The sequence below is a fragment of the Schistocerca gregaria genome, chromosome 6, assembly GCF_023897955.1.
Source record: "Schistocerca gregaria isolate iqSchGreg1 chromosome 6, iqSchGreg1.2, whole genome shotgun sequence".
Classification (NCBI taxonomy): Eukaryota; Metazoa; Arthropoda; class Insecta; order Orthoptera; family Acrididae; genus Schistocerca; species Schistocerca gregaria.
In genome coordinates, this window is record NC_064925.1 from 374,750,357 (window position 1) to 374,769,310 (window position 18,954).

Here is an 18,954-nt window from a genome sequence, read left to right on the forward strand (position 1 = left end):
GAAACATATTTTGGAGTCCCACACCGTAGCAGCGAATACTTTACTCTTCTGCTGGTCAGGGTGGCACACCATGATGCGTTTGGCGACTGAAGTCATGACCGGCAGCAATCTGTTATTAATGTCGCGCGCCCGAAAAATGGAATTACATGGTCTCGCGTTCGGCTAATTCGGAACACAGGTACTTCCCTAAGAGACTCTGTAACCCCGGTGGATTCCAGTGTGCGGGTGGACCAGTTTGCTGGTGTGCCAAACCAATCTGACTCCGTCCCTCGACTATGGGTGACCGAATATGTCAAATTTACAGACGGCCAACTCAAGACAAATAAGTACACCTACGCATCACTCGTGTGCGTGATGCTAGAAGCAGTACCTCTGATGGTTTAGAAGGTGACTGGCACAGGCCCTAAGTGGCACACTAGCAAAGGACACAAGTATAACCGTTTAGGTAGAGACCTGCAGTTCTTTACTAGCGAAGTGCCACTACAAGAGTGACCTCTTCTCTTTCTCTTCGCTTTTCCCACCAGCTCGGTAGCAAAGCCCATTTACTCCAACTTTAGCACAAGCCAATCACGAGCTGGAGCGCCGCATTCGAAGGTGGTAGACAGCTCCTTGCTCTGCATGCACGGATTTGACTTATAAGAGACTTTAAAGTTAATTGGGAGAAAAGAGAAAAAAAAGATTCAGCTTCGTGGCCTCTTTCCCACATGTTTACACCATGTCTTTTGCTAACAACATGACCAGGAAGGAACCACAGACCTCCATGAAAAGAACATTATCTCCCCTGTTGCGTCCATTTCGAAGTTTCCAAAGAACCGTCATAAACTCGCTGAAGGCCTTGTTCCTTGACAAATATGTTTTTGTAACAGAGTCTGGCCGTCTGGGCGCCACTGACATGTCCCACGGAAATTTGCAGAACGCCCACAGATGTCACATCGACTTCCTGCCTAACAAGGGTCCATCCTCTGCTTTATTGCCTGTCTTCAATCCTTTGGCCATTGCAGAGGCGTCTCCTCGGCGCTAGTCGGCCTACTTGGACCGGAACCGACCGGCGCCATCCAAACGTGTCTGCACAATGAGACCACGAAACTCGGTAGTTTCCACCCACGTTGCGCAGAAAAAACGCTCCTCCATCGGCCCTCAGTCGCCGTAACCTTTTACTGCAGTCGTTTAAATGGCACCCTATTCTTTTGAGCGCTGGTAAAGCTTACCATTATTCCTTCCCTAGAGCACACAAGCAAGAGCGTTAACTACTGCCCACCATTTCATCATGCTGTTTGAAGTCAGATCGTAATGCAGATCATCTTCCCTAAGAACATTAAGCGGTATGAAACTGAATCAGAAGTGAGAGTGCCCTGCAGTCTCTCAATCTTCCTTCTTCTCAATGTGGAGAAATACCTCAATGGTCAAAAAGATATCGGGCTTGCAGCCGGTCGTCGTAAACTTCATTGCACGATATTTCGGCCGGACAACTGCCAGCCATCTTCAGGTGAGCCGAACGAGGACTGACGAAGACGTTCTCCGCTCCAGCTTATATAGTGCGCTGATAGTACTGCCGCGCATGCGTTGCAATTGCCCTCGCTGGTGGAACTGCAGTACTCAGCTGCCGTCGGTATTGTCGCTCGCCGCAGCTATCGAAGTCTTCTGGCGTTTTCGTCTAGCAAATGTCGGAGATGACAGGATTCCATGCGTGGCGGACTGTCACGGATCATTAGATTTCCCGCAATGCCTATTCAACTGATTCTTTGATAATGGAGTCCCAAAAATTTTTTGCAGTGGCCAAAATCGAAGTTTTGTCGTACTCCATTGAATGTCCGTTAGAAATACAGTGTTCCGCAACTGCAGACTTACTGGGTTGAAGTAGGCGAGTGCAACGCTGATGTTCTGTACAACGCTCTTCCACTGTACGCGTTGTCAGTCCTATGTAGGTCATACCACACTGACACGGTATTTTGTAAATTCCCGCCTTCCGCAGTAACAAATCATCCTTCACCGATCCCAGCAAATCCGAAATCTTAGAAGGCGGACGAAAAACCACTTTCACATTAAAACGATTAAGAATCCTTGCTATCTTGAAGGACAAAGGGAAGAAAAGCTAAGGACTTGGCTGGCGCGTTCTCCTCTTTATCCACTTCCCGGTTCCTGGTTCTAGTTGAGAAGGCCCTGTTAATATTCCGGGTCGAGTGCCTATTGTCTCTGAACACCGTCCTCAAATGTGCCAGTTCCTTAGGCAAATTCTCTGCATCCGACACTGTGTGTGTCCTGTGTATAAGGTTTTAAAGTACACTCATGGTCTGGGATGGGTGATGCCAACTTAAAGAACGTAAATACAAATCAGTTGACTGCAGAACGGTTCTGTTGGCGGCAGCGTACATTTACCACCAGGACTACGACGATACAAGGTATTAGATTTCGGACGGAGGCATGTAGACAGTTGTTTTCCTTCGCTCTGTTTGCGAGTAAAAGAGGAAAGGAAATGACCAGTAGCGGTACTGAGTGTCCTCGGCCATGCACTGCACGGTGGCTTTCGGGGTATGTATCTAGATGTAGAGGCAGATGTAGATCATCAAGCCAGGCTTGGTCCTAACTGTCGCATGGCGATTCTGCATAAATCACGCAGTGTACATGGTCGTTGTCAAGGTCCATAAACAGCTCGTCTCAGTCGACTGCACAGATGTTCGTTGAGCTCACGTCTGGGGGACAGGGATGCTACTCTATTCTGTTGATCCTAGTTCGCTGAAAGTTCACGAGAACAGCACGTTGAACACGCGAGTTATAATGGATCAAGATGAAATTGTCACCAAAATGTTGCCGACACGGTCCGACTACTGGTTGCGTAATCTTGTCCCTGTAGCGTACAACATTGAGATTGCTCTCAACAACCACCAGAAGCGTACGATGGCTCCCATTTCTACCACCCCAGAACATCACTCCACTGCCATATTGTTGCACAAGTGGGGCACAGTGTTGGAGGCGTACGATATTACTGAGTTGTCTCCAACACAAGTTGCCTGCGGTTATCAGGATAGAAACGGATCCGAATTTAATTTGTAAACAACACTCGACGTCAGTTAGGGGACGTCTAACCTTGATGATTTCTTTCCAAAATGTAACGGAGTCCATGGTGTTGCGGCATGCTGCGTGGTGCTTGTCATGGTAGTCGGGAAAGGAGATTCGCATCATGGAATCGTCTCCTGACTAGTTTAGCTCTGGAGCACTCAGCCCATGGCCCCCTTTGACTCAGAAGCCGTAGATACCGGCAATCCTGTGGAACCATTCAACTTGCATTGTGTACATGGCAAGTTCTTAACACCAACTGTCAACTGAAACTGTTCCATGTCCGCAACACATCACTTTGTCTCCGGTGAACCCGTCGAACAACTTCTCTGGTTAACAAGCCTTCTGCGCGTAACTTGATGGTGCGAAGCCGATCGTTGGTCCTGTCTCCTTAATTAGCTTGCATTTATCGTGAATCTCTCGGCAAGTAGAAAGTCCCAAGCGACTGAAAAAAAAACCGCAGGTGATTCCTGTTCAAATGTGTGTGATTTCCTAAGGGACCAAACTTCTGACGTCATCGGTCCCTAGACTTACACATTACTTAAGCTATGTTAAACTAACTTATGTTACGTGCCCGAGGGAGGACTCGAAACTCCGGCGGGAGAGGCAGAGCAATTCGTGACATGGCGCCCCTAACCGCGCGGCCACTCCGCGCGGCAGGTGATTCCTGTACATAAGAAAGGTAAAAGATCGTACCCGCGATATTACAGACCAATATCCTTAACTTAGGTTTGCTGCAGTACCCTTGAACGGATTGTGAGTTCGAATGCTATAAATTTCCTTGAGACCGAGAAGTTTATGATCAAGAATCAACAAGGTTTGAGAAAGCACCGCTAGGTCGAAACTCAGTTTGCCCTTTTCTCACAGGTTACACTGTGAACGATGGACGAAGGACAACAGGCATGATCTAAATTTCTAAATTTCAGTAAAGTATTTGACACGGTGCCCCATTGCAGACTGGTAACGAAGGTACGAGATCGAAAACTTCTCAAGTAACAGAAGCCAGCATGTCGTCTTAGACGGCGAATGTTGATTGGAGACTAATGATGCTGTGGTGTACGGGAAGGTGTCAAAATTGAGGGACTGAATGGTTGATATAAGATGACAGATAAAATATATAATTAATGTCATGAATGGGGGCAGGTTCTAAATGCAGAAAAATGTAAGTTAATGCGTATGAGTGGAAAAACATATACGTAAGATTCGGAATTAGCATTTGTAGTGTCATTTTCGACACAGTCACTTCATTTATATATCCAGGCGTAAACCTACAAAGGCGTTACAAATGAAACGATCATGCGAGGACTGTGGAGGGGATGGGGAATGGTTGACTTTAGTTTGTTGGGAGAAATTCAGGGATGTGTGATTCATCTGTACAGGAGACCGCATACAGGACGCTAGCCGGCCGCTATGGCCGAGCAGTTCTAGGCGCTTCAGTCCGGAACCGCGCTGCTGCTACGGTCGCAGGTTCGAATCCTGCCTCGGGCATGGCTGTGTGTGATGGCCTTAGGTTAGTTAGGTTTAAGTAGTTCTAAGTTCTAGGGGACTGATGACCTCAAATGTAAAGTCCCGTACTACTCTGAGCCATTTGACTATTTGAACAGGACGCTAGTGTGACACATTCTCCAGTATTGCTCTAATATTTGGAGTCGACACCAGATCGGATTGAAGTAAGATATCGAAACAGCTGAGAATGGGGAGCTAGATTTGTTACTAGTATGTTCGAACAACACGGAAGTGTTCTGTAGGTGCTTCGGGAAATCAAATGGGAATCCCCGGAGGGAAGGCGACTTTCTTTTCGAGGAATACTGCTGGGTTAGTTTAGAGAACTGGACTCTGAAGCTGATTGCAGAATTATTATACTGTCACTAACGTACATTTCGCGCAAGATATGAGAAATTAGGTCTCATATGGAGGCATATACGAGGGTTGGAACTTACATAGTGCCAACTATTTATTTACAACCAATACAATAGCGTTACACGTTTGCAACTGTTACTGTCCTTCAAAGTAGTCACCAGCGTTGTGTAGAACCCGTTGCCAGCGATGTGGAAGGCGTACTATATCGTTAGCAGAGCCTGTTCTGTTGATGAATGGAGCGGTCTAAAGTTATGGTGAATCCCGCATACGACTGTGATGGTCTTCTCCGAAGGCATTACGTTCCTCCACGGCATTACGTTCCTGTCCGTTTTTGAAGCATCACCTGCGACCATCTTTGCGAAAGAAGCGGCTACACGTTCTGCGCAACCCACCCATCATTTTGCACGACAATGCGCTGGCGCATACAGCGCTAGCTGTGGCTGCTCTGTTTGCCCGCTGGGTCTGGGAAGTACTGTACCATCCACCATACTCCCCGGTCTCCTTGTGACTTTGATTTGATTTCGAAGGTGAAGCAACCATTTCGTGGCATTCGCTTCAGAACTGTTCCAGATATTCGACAGGCAATAGACCGCTCCATTCGCACCATCAACAGAACAGGCTCTGCTAACGGTATACTACGCCTTCCACGTCGCTGGCAACGGGTTCTAGGCAACGCTGGTGACTACTTTGAAGGACAGTAATAGGTACAAACATGTAACTCTTTTGTATCGGTTGTGAATAAATAATTGCCAGTATTTAAGTTCCAACCCTCGTAGATAGCCGCTTTTTCCTCGCTCTGTCTAGGCGTGTAACAGCAAAGGAAATGACGTAGTGGTACAGAGTACTCTCAGGCAGTACGACGGCTTGCGGAGTGTGTTTTGTGGATGTAGATGTAGATCAGTTGTGATTGTCCTTCGCGTCGTCACAGGCGCCAGAAATGCGTACCTGCTGGTGTTTGACTTTCAGTTGAAATGCTGCAACACATCCGAGTGCGGCGTTCTACCCGTGTGTAGGGCTCTTGATACGCTTGTGTAGGTTTACGAACAATGTCAGGGTGACCTCCGGATCGGAACTGGAATAATCTCTAACACGACACAAGCACGACATATCTGGGTGAAGCAAAACTTATTGTAGTGTCTGCTCTGCTTTAGCTGTTGTTAGTCATTTGTTTTTGTTTAAGCTATGTCATTAATAGACAAGGCGTTTGTTTTAACTTGAGGCAAATAAACATCTCGAAAACAACGCATTGAACGAAAAGAATGTTGTAGGTGAAAAGCCAGTATTAGTAAAGGAGACATCTCCTAACTACAAGTTCTGCATGGGCGGGGTCAACTATGAATTTTCAAATGGGAATCTCAGCACACTGGGATTTTACACCAAAAAGTACATACGATTCACTCAAACCGTTGTTTCCCCTTATTGGCAGATGGCACTGTACTCCAGAAATATCAAGTGTGTTTGTTATAGCAATTAAGAATCGAATCATTTTACATTTACATCGTAAATGTGTAAAACTTTGTGTGCTAATGGTTGATAATTATGTTCGAAAGTTACTTTAGTATTGCAGATTTGCCCGCATCTCATAGTCGTGCGGTAGCGTTCTCGCTTCCCACGCCCGGGTTCCCGGGTTCGATTCCCGGCGGGGTCAGGGATTTTCTCTGCCTCGTGATGGCTGGGTGTTGTGTGATGTCCTTAGGTTAGTTAGGTTTAAGTAGTTCTAAGTTCTAGGGGACTGATGACCATAGATGTTATTTTATTGCAGATGTGATTATATGGTACAATATAACGACATACGGGTAACAGTTCTCTGTTCCCATTGGAATGCTTGATGCCGATGAGTCACCTTGCCTATCGACATTGGAGTTCTTGATTTCGGTGAGTGCGCCTGTCATTATCACTTCATCAACATTTCACCTGATACAGCTGCTGTGGTCTATACTCCGCTGGCGGGTGCTTAGCAGCCGTCGTTAGTGCGACGACGCTTGGATGGAAACACACACAGAAGTCAGTCACCCTGATGGCGGGGTTCCAGGGTGGCCACCGACATGAGTATTCCTAGGGTTTGGGTGCTCACCATAATGAACCCCGTACGGAATTAAAATTACCTCAACCCAAATGTAGCTTATTTGGTAGAAATGCCTATGTCTAGCCATATTATTTGTACTGTGCAATCACATTTGCTACTCTCAAGTAACGTTTGAACGTCAGTAACAATCGTTGTAAGTAGCTTTTTCGTATGTTGGCAGCTCTATAGACTGCGTTAATAATGGTTCAAATGGCTCTGAGCACTATGGGACTTAACATCTATCGTCATCAGTCCCCTAGAACTTAGAACTACTTAAACCTAACTAACCTAAGGACATCACACAACACCCAGTCATCACTAGGCAGAGAAAATCTCTGAGCCCGCCGGGAATCGAACCCGGGAACCCTGGCTCGGGAAGCGAGAACGCTACCGCACGACCACGAGCTGCGGACAGAGTGCGTTAATAATATCGCTGACAGCCCTCTGCGCCCTGGGCAAGAGATTCTATGGTTGGACGGACTAGCAGTTAGCGAGTGGATAGGGAAGTGTGTAGACATGATGTTCTTAGTGGAGACTGTCTTTTGGTAGGACATACATTGTAAAGTGGGACGCAAGGAAATATATGAGGATGGATGTATGGTTGATAATATTTGGGCAGTGGAATTATTGACATCTATATAACTTTTAGAACTGGATGTCACAGGAGTAAGGTAAAATTTTCTAAATACGTTGTTTGCACTACAACAGAATCTTTCTTTTGCTAACCATAAGCCTCCTAGTAGTTAGAGTCTATAGTAGTTAGACACTTTTTATTTAGCTGGCTGTTGTTGCTACTTGCTGTAGCTGATGTAGTATGTGTTATGAACGTTTTCTGTGAGGTAAGTGACTTATGAAAAAGAATGGGGTTTCCACTATCGGAATTAGTGACTGAAATGAGTTCAGACAATTAACAGAGTTGGAGGTAGTTTCATATTCCTTTAATTTCATATTTTTTAGATTTATATTATTGTCAGGATTTCTTGAAATTCAGGGCCATTCTTTAATGTTAATTATTGGAAGTCATGTTGTCAATGTGCAGCAGACAGATTGCGCTGGGCTTGTACATTGAGGGGAATAAATAAATAGGTTAAGTGTGAGTTGTCTTTGTCAGGGAAAATTCTGTAGGTCAGTGTTTAATAAAGAAATATTTAAAGAGGTAGCTTCAAGGTTTACATTTACATCGCAAATGAAATGTAGAATCAGATGCGTCGCTTCTTGATTGCAGAAACAGGCACACACTTCCGATTACATCGTCATCTGTCACGAATGGAAACAATAATTTTAATAAACCGTACATGCAGTATTTCTTGGTGTAGAAGCCAAATATTCAATAAAAATGGGGGATTCCACGCAGGACGGGTCACTAGAAGGTGTCCAGTTCTCCCATTCATTAATAGTAAATTTTCACCTAGAACCTTTTCTCGTTCGAAGCGTCGTTTTTGAGGTGTTTAATTGTGCAGGCTTTCAAACAAAATGAAAGGAGGTGATGGTGGGCCCTCAACTATGCACCGTCCGACTCAGAGTTGCAATATTAAAAGTTTTGGCCGGTTTCGTTGTCTGGGGGCTGGGATACGTTGTTGCCGCATTGCAGATAAAATACTGCTGAGTCCACAGTGTACGATAAGAATACACACATGAATCGAGTGGTCGAAGGTTTCTATCACTCGGCAATTGCGAACTATGAAAGTAACATATAAATTTATTAATGAAAGATTGCAATTAAATAATATCTGCAGGTACTATCTTAACGACTTCAAATGATGAGTACGATAGTAGAAGTACTTTTGAGAATGTGGTATATTTCTGCAAAACACTTATTGGTGTCGATGGTCCAGCAATTAAATAAAATATAAGTAGAATAACAGGGGAAAAAATAGATTCCTACTGCACGTAATTAGTTACGAACAACAACACAGCTCGCGAGATATTCACTTCTGAACGCATACTACGACTTCACTGCAGAACCCACGAAAATCACACAAGAACACAGATCGGCACTCCGAAATATTTCTATCCTCTGCGACCACGCGCAAACTGCTCCACTGTCCAAATCTTTAGGCCGACTCCGCGTCCGTCGCGCCGTCGTGTCCAGCACTTCTCGTGTCGTCTGCCGTACTTTTCAGCACTGCCGCACTGCCAGAGCTACCTCCTGTCCTCTCCGGAAACGATGCTCCTCCCCACTGCCATACAGTATCTCCACGTGTCCTTTTTGCAACGATCGCTGTGATTGGCTAGAACACCCCCGCACTGTCTTCAACCCAACGCACACTCACAAACATAATGAAACATATTCGAAATACTGGATTTACATTTAAATACTTGAAATTAAATAACACGTTATTAAATACACAAACAATTATATATATATATATATATATATATATATATATATATATATATATATATATATATATGGAGAGAGAGAGATAGAGAAAGAGAGAGAGAGAGAGAGAAGCAAAAGGTCGCCTAATGTCTCTGTGCTTGCTAACACACAGTAAATATTTAACCAATTTCTTCATGAATAGTATATATCAGATACAAACAAAGACATAGACGAATAAATATATTTACAAGAATGATGCCCGCCCCATGAACCATGGACCTTGCCGTTGGTGGGGAGGCTTGCGTGCCTCAGCGATACAGATGGCCGTACCGTAGGTGCAACCACAACGGAGGGGTATCTGTTGAGAGGCCAGACAAACATGTGGTTCCTGAAGAGGGGCAGCAGCCTTTTCAGTAGTTGCAGGGGCAACAGTCTGGATGATTGACTGATCTGGCCTTGCAACATTAACCAAAACGGCCTTGCTGTGGTGGTACTGCGAACGGCTGAAAGCAAGGGGAAACTAAGGCCGTAATTTTTCCCGAGGGCATGCAGCTTTACTGTATGATTAAATGATGATGGCGTCCTCTTGGGTAAAATATTCCGGAGGTAAAATAGTCCCCCATTCGGATCTCCGGGTGGGGACTACTCAGGAGGACGTCGTTATCAGGAGAAAGAAAACTGGCGTTCTACGGATCGGAGCGTGGAATGTCAGATCCCTTAATCGGGCAGGTAGGTTAGAAAATTTAAAAAGGGAAATGGATAGGTTAAAGTTAGATATAGTGGGAATTAGTGAAGTTCGGTGGCAGGAGGTACAAGACTTCTGGTCAGGTGACTACAGGGTTATAAACACAAAATTAAATAGGGGTAATGCAAGAGTAGGTTTAATAATGAATAGGAAAATAGGAATGCGGGTAAGCTACTACAAACAGCATAGTGAACGCATTATTGTGGCCAAGATAGATACGAAGCCCACACCTACTACAGTAGTACAAGTTTATATGCCAACTAGCTCTGCAGATGACGAAGAAATTGATGAAATGTATGCTCAAATCAAAGAAATTATTCAGGTCGTGAAGGGAGACGAAAATTTAATAGTCATGGGTGACTGGAATTCGAGTGTAGGAAAAGGGAGAGAAGGAAAAATGGTACGTGAATATGGACTGCGGCAAAGAAATGAAAGAGGAAGCCGCCCGGTAGAATTTTGCACAGAGCACAACTTAATCATAGGTAACATTTGGTTCAAGAATCATGAAAGAAGGCTGTAAACATGGAAGAAGCCTGTAGATACTGACAGGTTTCAGATAGATTATATAATGGTAAGACAGAGATTTAGGAACCAGGTTTTAAATTGTAAGACATTTCCAGGGGCAGATGTGGACTCTGATCACAATCTATTGGTTATGACCCGTAGATTAAAACTGAAGGAACTGCAAAAAGGTGGGAATTTAAGGAGATGGGACCTGGATAAACTGAAAGAACCAGAGGTTGTACAGAGTTTCAGGGAGAGCATAAGGGAGCAATTGACAGGAATGTGGGAAAGAAATACAGTAGAAGAAGAATGGGTAGCTTTGAGGGATGAAGTAGTGAAGGCAGTAGAGGATCAAGTAGGTAAAAAGACGAGGGCTAGTAGAAATCCTTGGGTAACAGAAGAAATATTGAATTTAATTGATGAAAGGAGAAAATATAATAATGCAGTAAATGAAGCAGGCAAAAAGGAATACAGACGTCTCAAAAATGAGATCGACAGGAAGTGCAAAATGGCTAAGCAGGGATGGCTAGAGAATAGAAGCTTTCGAAATGTGGTGCTACAGAAGAATGCTGAAGATTAGATGGGTAGATCACGTAACTAATGAGGAGGTATTGAATAGGATTGGTGAGAAGAGAAGTTTGTGGCACAACTTGACTAGAAGAAGAGATTGGTTGGTAGGACATGTTCTGAGGCATCAAGGGATCACAAATTTAGCATTGGAGGGCAGCATGGAGGGTAAAATTCGTAGAGGGAGACCAAGAGATGAATACACTAAGCAGGTTCAGAAGGATGTAGGTTGCAGTAGGTACTGGGAGATGAAGCGGCTTGCACAGGATAGAGTAGCATGGAGAGGTGCATCAAACCAGTCTCAGGACTGAAGACAACAACAACAAGCATGATGGTACCGTTTTTTCGTGTAACTGTGGATTACTTTTGGCCTGACTCGATTGATAGTAATCCGCCAATTTGACCTCCAATAACTTATGTACTATTTACGTTACATGCCTGTAATTCATACTAATTTAGGTTGATACTAATAGATTTCTAAAGACACGTAGATCGACGAAATCGGATGAACAGTTTAGATTTTGGAAATTCGTCGCTGAGTGTTACTTGTATAATTTATCGTCAGATACTAATTAACTTTAAACAAACAAAGATATTGAAAATCTGATTACACCATGAGAATCATTGTGCAAATAATGGTAATGTACATGTTTCTTTTTGAGGTATCATGATTTATGTGGCTACTGTTAATTTCTATTCGAACTGTGAAATGTCTGTTATGTTGGTTTCACAAAGTCCGCCATCTTTGGCACTCTCGGCGTACAACTCTCTTTCATTGACGCAGCGTCGCCATGGAATTCCCAGCCACACAGCTGGGCCATGCGCTGGTGCTACCCCTCTCGTAGAAACTAACATTCGGCACCATGTGTTTCCTGCAGGGCCCCGAGCGGCCCGTCCGGCCACACCAACTTAGAATATTTTCAGGGCCCCACAATTCTCCCGTTACCTCAAAGGTGTCGCAAGTTAAAACAATCACTATATATATATGTTACGGGAAAAATTTCAACATCAAAAAATAATTAATGTGGAATATAAGATTTCGGGAATACATATTTCAGTGATTAATTTTGCAATATCACAGGTTAATGTAAGCACGAGACAACCCATTGCAAATGTGAAATGCTGGCCCATTAACGGTCATTGTAGCCGCCATAATGTCGAATACAAGCATGCAAACGTGCATGCACTATGTTTACAGGTGCAGGATGTCTGTTTGTGGGAATCTGCATTTAGTTGGACAATATAGGGACGATGCTAGAGTTGTCGTCCCACGATGTGCAATACGTGCTTGATGGGAGACAGATCTGGGGATCGGGATGGCCAAGGCAACATGTCGGCAGTCTGTTTGGCGAATTTCTTTGTTAAGTATTTGACCAGCCGTGTCACACGTCCACAATGGATCAATAGATACTCTGTAGAGCATGTTGAGTTACAACAGTGGCATGTGGGCGAGCATTATCCAGCTGGAAAATGTCCCCTAGTATGTTGTTCGCGAATGGCAGCACAGCAGGTCGACTCACCAGACTTAGGTACAGTCATGGTGTGTGGGATAACCACGAGAGTGTTCCTGGTGTCATACGAAATCGCACCCCACAACATAACTCCTAGTGTGTAGCACGCATACGGGTTGGTTGCAGGCCCTCAACAGATCTCATCCTAACCAACAGAAGGCCATGAGCGGCACCGATGCAGAACCACATTTCAACAGGAAGTATAACAGATATCCACCCTGTCCTTCAATAAGGTGTCGCCTGATAGCACTGAAGTCGCAAATGGTGGTTGCTGCCTCTGGATCACAGGCTCCCAGGATCGATTCCCTCCCAGGAACTTTGGTCTTTGTGTTGTCCTCACCATTGCATCTTTATTCTTGAAAGTGCCAAGACTGGACTGTGGAAAGACTCGGAATTTGTACGGCTGCTGATAACTGCGCTGCTGACCGTTCCACAAACCAAATATCGTCATCAACAACAGTGGTTTAGGGTCAGTGGAATGCACTCAACAGGGCGTCTGGCTCGGAGCAGTCCTTGAAGTAACCGATTCGTAACAGTTCGTTGTGTCACTGTGGTGCCAAATTGTGCTCAGATAGCTGCTGCTGATGCAGGACAATGCGCCGCAACCATACGCCGAACACCATGGCCTTACATTTCGGAAGTGCAACGTGGATGTCCGGGGCCCGGCCTTCTTCTAACTGTACATTCAGGTGACCACTCCTGCCAGAATCATGCACAGCGGCTACATTCCTGTCGAGGCTTTCTTCAGTATCGCAGAAGGAACATCCATAATCTCGTCGCCATATTACACGACCTCGTTCACTCAGAGAGGTGTTGATAACCGCGTCTTTGTCACCTTAAAGGCATTCTTCCCTAACATCAACTCATCACAGCCAATCAAGGTAAGTAACGCTCAAGACCTTAACAGCGTATTTTTAAAGGAAGCCGGCCGTTGTGGCCGAGCGGTTCTCTTAGGTTGTTCGCAGATGATGCTGTAATTCACCGTCTAGTAAGGTCCTCCGAAGACCACTATCAGTTGCAAAGCGATTTAGAAAAGATTGCTGTATGATGTGGCAGGTGGCAGTTGACGCTAAATAACGAAAAGTGTGAGGTGATCCACGTGAGTTCCAAAAGAAATCCGTTGGAATTCAATTACTCGATAAATAGTACCATTCTCAAGGCTGTCAATTCAACTAAGTACCTGGGTGTTAAAATTACGAACAACTTCAGTTGGAAAGACCACATAGATAATATCGTGGGGAAGGCGAGGCGAAGGTTGCGTTTCATTGGCAGGACACTTGGAAGATGCAACAAGTCCACTAAAGAGACAGCTTACAACTACGTTCGTTCGTCCTCTGTTAGAATATTGCTGCGCGGTGTGGGATCCTTACCAGGTGGGATTGACGGAGGACATCGAAAGGGTGCAAAAAAGGGCAACTCGTTTTGTATTATCACGTAATACGGGAGAGAGTGTGGCACATATGATACGCGAGTTGGGATGGAAGTCATTAAAGTAAAGACGTTTTTCGTCGCGGTGATATCTTTTTACGAAATTTCAGTCGCCAATTTTCTCTTCCAAATGCGAAAATATTTTGTTGAGCCCAACCTACATAGGTAGGAATGATCATCAAAATAAAATACGAGAAGTCATAGCTCGAACTGAAAGGCTTAGGTGTTCGTTTTTCCCGCGCGCTGTTCGGGAGTGGAATGGTAGAGAGATAGTATGATTGTGGTTCTATGAACCCTCTGCCAAGCAGTTAAATGTGAATTGCAGAGTAATCATGTAGATGTAGATGTAGATGTAGATGTAGGCGCTTCAGTCCGGTACCGCGCAGCTGCTACGGTCGCAGGTTCGAATCCTGCCTCGGGCATGGATGTGTGTGATGTCCTTAGGATAGTTAGGTTTAAATAGTTCTAAGTCCAGGGGACTGATAACCTCAGATGTTAAGTGTGGTAGTGCTAGGACCTCTTTGAACCATTTTTAAAGCAAACCTGATTTGGAGTGCAACTAGCGCCACTCTTCAGCTACGGGCGCGAAATTTGAATACACGTCGTCTTTGAGTTTGAGAAACATGCCTACTAATTTCTGTTTATGTCGGGCAACTCCTTATCGGTGTAGTGATATTTTTTCCGTCAGAGTGTGTATCCGCCAATGACGTGTAGCGTCGCGAGTTGAGTGCGCAGAGTTGTCTCCGATTCTCGTCGCTTGCAGTTCCATCGGAATCGAGATTCCCGACAAAGAGCGCTGGCTCATTTGGGCGGAGGAGGACAAAGGAGGTGTAATCGCGAATCGCTGCGCGTCACTCGCATGAGAATTCTCGTAAACGGAGAGGTGAGGCGGGGAGGTGGCCGGTGGTGGCGGCGATGCTCGGGCAGCGCTGACGCCGCGGTGGTGGACAAAGGAGCGGCGCGCGCGCGGCCACCGCCCACGCAGCGCACGCGCCACGCGCCACTTGCCGCTCACGCACAAACCGCGGCGCGGCGCCACGGCCCGCCTCCTTTGTTGTCCGCAGAGACGCCACGCCACGCCACGCGACCCTACACAGCCCGACGTCAGCCCGTGGCGCCCGCCTCGGCGTTAGTCACACCGCGTGGCGGCAGGCGGCGGAAGGCGTGGGCAGCCCCGCTCTCGCAGCTTGTCGCCTGTCCACATCTGCATCTGCACCTGCATCTACATTCTTAAGTAAGGGCGTGGATGGCATTACGTACTGATGGCGAAACATATCTACAACTACATCTACGTGATTACTCTGCTATTCACGATAAAGTGCCTGGCAGAGGGTTCAATGAATCACCTTCAAGCTGTCTCTCTACCGTTCCACTCTCGAACGGTGCGCGGGAGAAACGAGCACTTTTTCTGTGCGAACCCTGATATCTCTTATTTTATCGCCATGATCTGAGTAGCTGTGTTGGATTGTTTGCAGATGATGCTGTCGTTTAAGGTCTTGTAAAGTCATCAAATGACGAAAACAAACTGCACGATGATTTAGACAAGATATCTGTATGGAGCGAAAAGCGGCAATTGATCCTGAATAAAGAAAGGTGTGAAGTTATTCACATGAGTAATTACAGAGATCCGCTAAATTTCGTTTACGCAATAAGTCACACAATCCTGAAGGCTGTAAATTCAACTAAATACTTAAGCATTACAATTACGAATAACCTAAATTGGAACGATCACGACCGACCGCTGTGGCCGAGCGGCTCTAGGCGCTTCAGTCCGGAACCACGCTGTCTCGGGCATGGATGTGTCTGAGATCCTTAGGTTAGTTAGGTTTAAGTAGTTCTAAGTCCAGGGGACTGATGACCTGAGATGTTACGTCCCATAGTGCTTAGAGCCATTTGAACAATTTGATCTCCCTATGCAGATGGGTGATTCCGTCGCAACGAAAGACGCCTTTGTTTTAACGATTGCCACTCCAGTTTACGTATGATGTCTGTGGCACTATCTCCCCTATTTCGGGCTAATACAAAACGAACTGCCCTTCTTTGAACTTTTTCGACGTCATCCGTCAGTCCCACCTGATGTGGGACCCACACAGCACAATACTCCGTGTAAGACGTCGCGGTCTCCTGACCTTCATTGCTTACATGTTCCGCCCTCACAATCATATTCCGCACATCAAGATGCTTCATTCGAACCCAAACTCAATAAGATAAAGTCAGTGTTGTATGAATTCATATAAACGAAACGCAGTTGACAAGTGAGCGCACTGTGATTGAAATATTCGAGGCTGGCGGCCACACAACGGCACGCCAGAGGACGACGCAGCCCATGCCGGCCGGTGACCGCCCGTAGCGGACAGCGTGGGCCCAAGTGGAAAGGGGGGAACAACCCCGTGTTAGGCTTAAAAGCAAATTCCACTACATTGTGTGGGAGCGGTGAGCCTACGCATTCTTTACACATAGCACGCAGATTCAGAGATTTTCACAGGAAGACAGCAAACGCCAAAGCTACAAACTTCCGGATTGGTCGCCTTAAACGAAACGTCATTCTCCCGTTTTAGAAGAGCAATGCTGATTGGCAGACGATATTTCTAACGCCTTGAGCTGAAGGAATAATGGAAGAGTCCGAAAGATATACCCCTTCACGTCTGGCGTGGAGAGACGCCGTTCCGCTATCGCTCTTGGAGCGAGAACACGTAACGAGAGCGTGCGCGCTCGTACGTGTATTCGAAAGAGCGAGGAACAAGTCTCTCCTCAGTACTTCACTGGGAGAGCACCTCTGTCGAGAGCGAATCAAAGGGTGACTCTATATTGAGTCCTTGCGATTAAGCGTTGTTCACTGTGTTGGCCGACACACTTACTGTGCTGTGTGAACGGACAGAGTTATAGTTAAATGCCTGCGAGATAATTTTGAGTGGCATTGTGGTGGACTGGTTATCTGACCGGTGTACCACGCAAATAGTTAGACTAGGGGCGAATAGGAATCCTTGACTTCATCAAGGCGTAGGGAGAGTTTGATTGGCGACGGTCAATCCAGATAGAACGAGAGTTATCTTATTTGTCAGCAGCGAGCGGCGCAGACAGCAGTCATCGCAGCTTACGGTATTGTGCACTACAGCTATTACGAGCCCCATATTTCCTCCACAACAGTACACTTCACTGCATTTCACACACGACAGCCTCGACCGTACGTAGCAACATTCTAATTATTCAAATTGAGTAGGCGCGCCTCTCAGCCATTCTGCTAAGGCAACAAGCATCTTAAACTTTGTACAGAAATTTCATTAACGAATCCTATCCTTGAAAGGTAACTTCATATTCCAAAAAGAACCAGCATATAACTTGTTCAATTCATAACTAAAAGTGCCATTATGATTTCTCTGAATTTTGAAAAATAAATAATAATTTTCCTTAGTTTCATGTTTTTCTTACACTAACTAACACTACTGCAGTACCCAAGTATCCCACTAGTTACGTAAGAAATTTTGTGAATTTTTGTGTCATTTCCTTACAGTGGACAACTCCAGAAGATATTTATTAATGAAAGTTTTTCAGGCATTTCTCTTTAGAACGTTAGGAGCGTCTGTCTGACTTCTGTAGTAGTGAGAGGGTGGAAATTGCATCTTGCAGGAGCCACAGGGTAAAGGGTACATCTCAGATTAATCCGTTACGCAGAATAACAGAATGACATATCAACCCCACACCTCAGATCCGCGACAGGCCGGACAAGCGTGGTGTCTACTTTAGTAGACCTGTTGCACCTTCTTAGTGTTCTGACAATGAATCGCAGTCTTTGGTATGCTCTACCCACAACATTATCTACGTGATCGTTCCAATTTAGGTTATTTGTAACTGTAATACATGAGTATTTAGTTGAAGCCGGCAGGAGTGGCCGAGCGATTCTAGGCGCTACAGCCTGGAACCGCGCGACCGCTGCGGTTGCAGGTTCGAATCCTGCCTCGGGCATGGATGTGTGTGATGTCAAAAAAATGGTTCAAATGGCTCTGAGCACTATGGGACTTAACATCTATCGTCATCAGTCCCCTAGAACTTAGAACTACTTAAACCTAACTAACCTAAGGACATCAAACACATCCAGGCCCGAGGCAGGATTCGAACCTGTGACCGTAGCGGTCATGCTGTTCCAGACTGAAGCGCCTAGAACCGCACGACCACACCAGCCGGCGTGTGTGATGTCCTTAGGTTAGTTAGGTTTAAGTAGTTCTAAGTCCTAGGCGACTGATGTCCTCAGAAGTTAAGTCCCATACAGCCGCCGGCCGCGGTGGTCTCGCGGTTCTAGGCTCGCAGTCCGGAACCGTGCGACTGCTACGGTCGCAGGTTCGAATCATACCTCGGGCATGGATTTGTGTGATGTCCTTAGGTTAGTTAGATTTAAGTAGTTCTAAGTTCTAGGGGACTGATGACCACAGCAGTTGAGTCCCATAGTACTCAGAGCCATTTCAACCATTTTTTGCTGAGAGCCATTTGAACCATTTAGTTGAATCTGCAGCCTTCAGAATTGTGTGATTTATTGCCTAATCGAAATTTAGCGAATTTCTTTTAGTACTCATGTGAATAACCTAACACGTTCCTTTATTCAGGGTGAATTGGCACTTTTCGCACCACAAAGATATCTTACATAAACCATTTTTCAATTAGCTTTCGTCACTTGATGACTAAAAGACGGTAGACGACAGCATCATCTGCAAACAATCTAAGACAGCTACTCAGATTGGCTCCTATGTCGTTAATATACAGGGTGAAAAGTATTTAAACCGACAAACACTGGGAGGTAGTAGGGGGCACCAAAACAAATATTTTTCCCTAATGTTCCGTTCATGTAAGTGCAACAGGCACTGCACATTATGAAAGATAACGTTCCTTCAGGTATCCGCCAAAT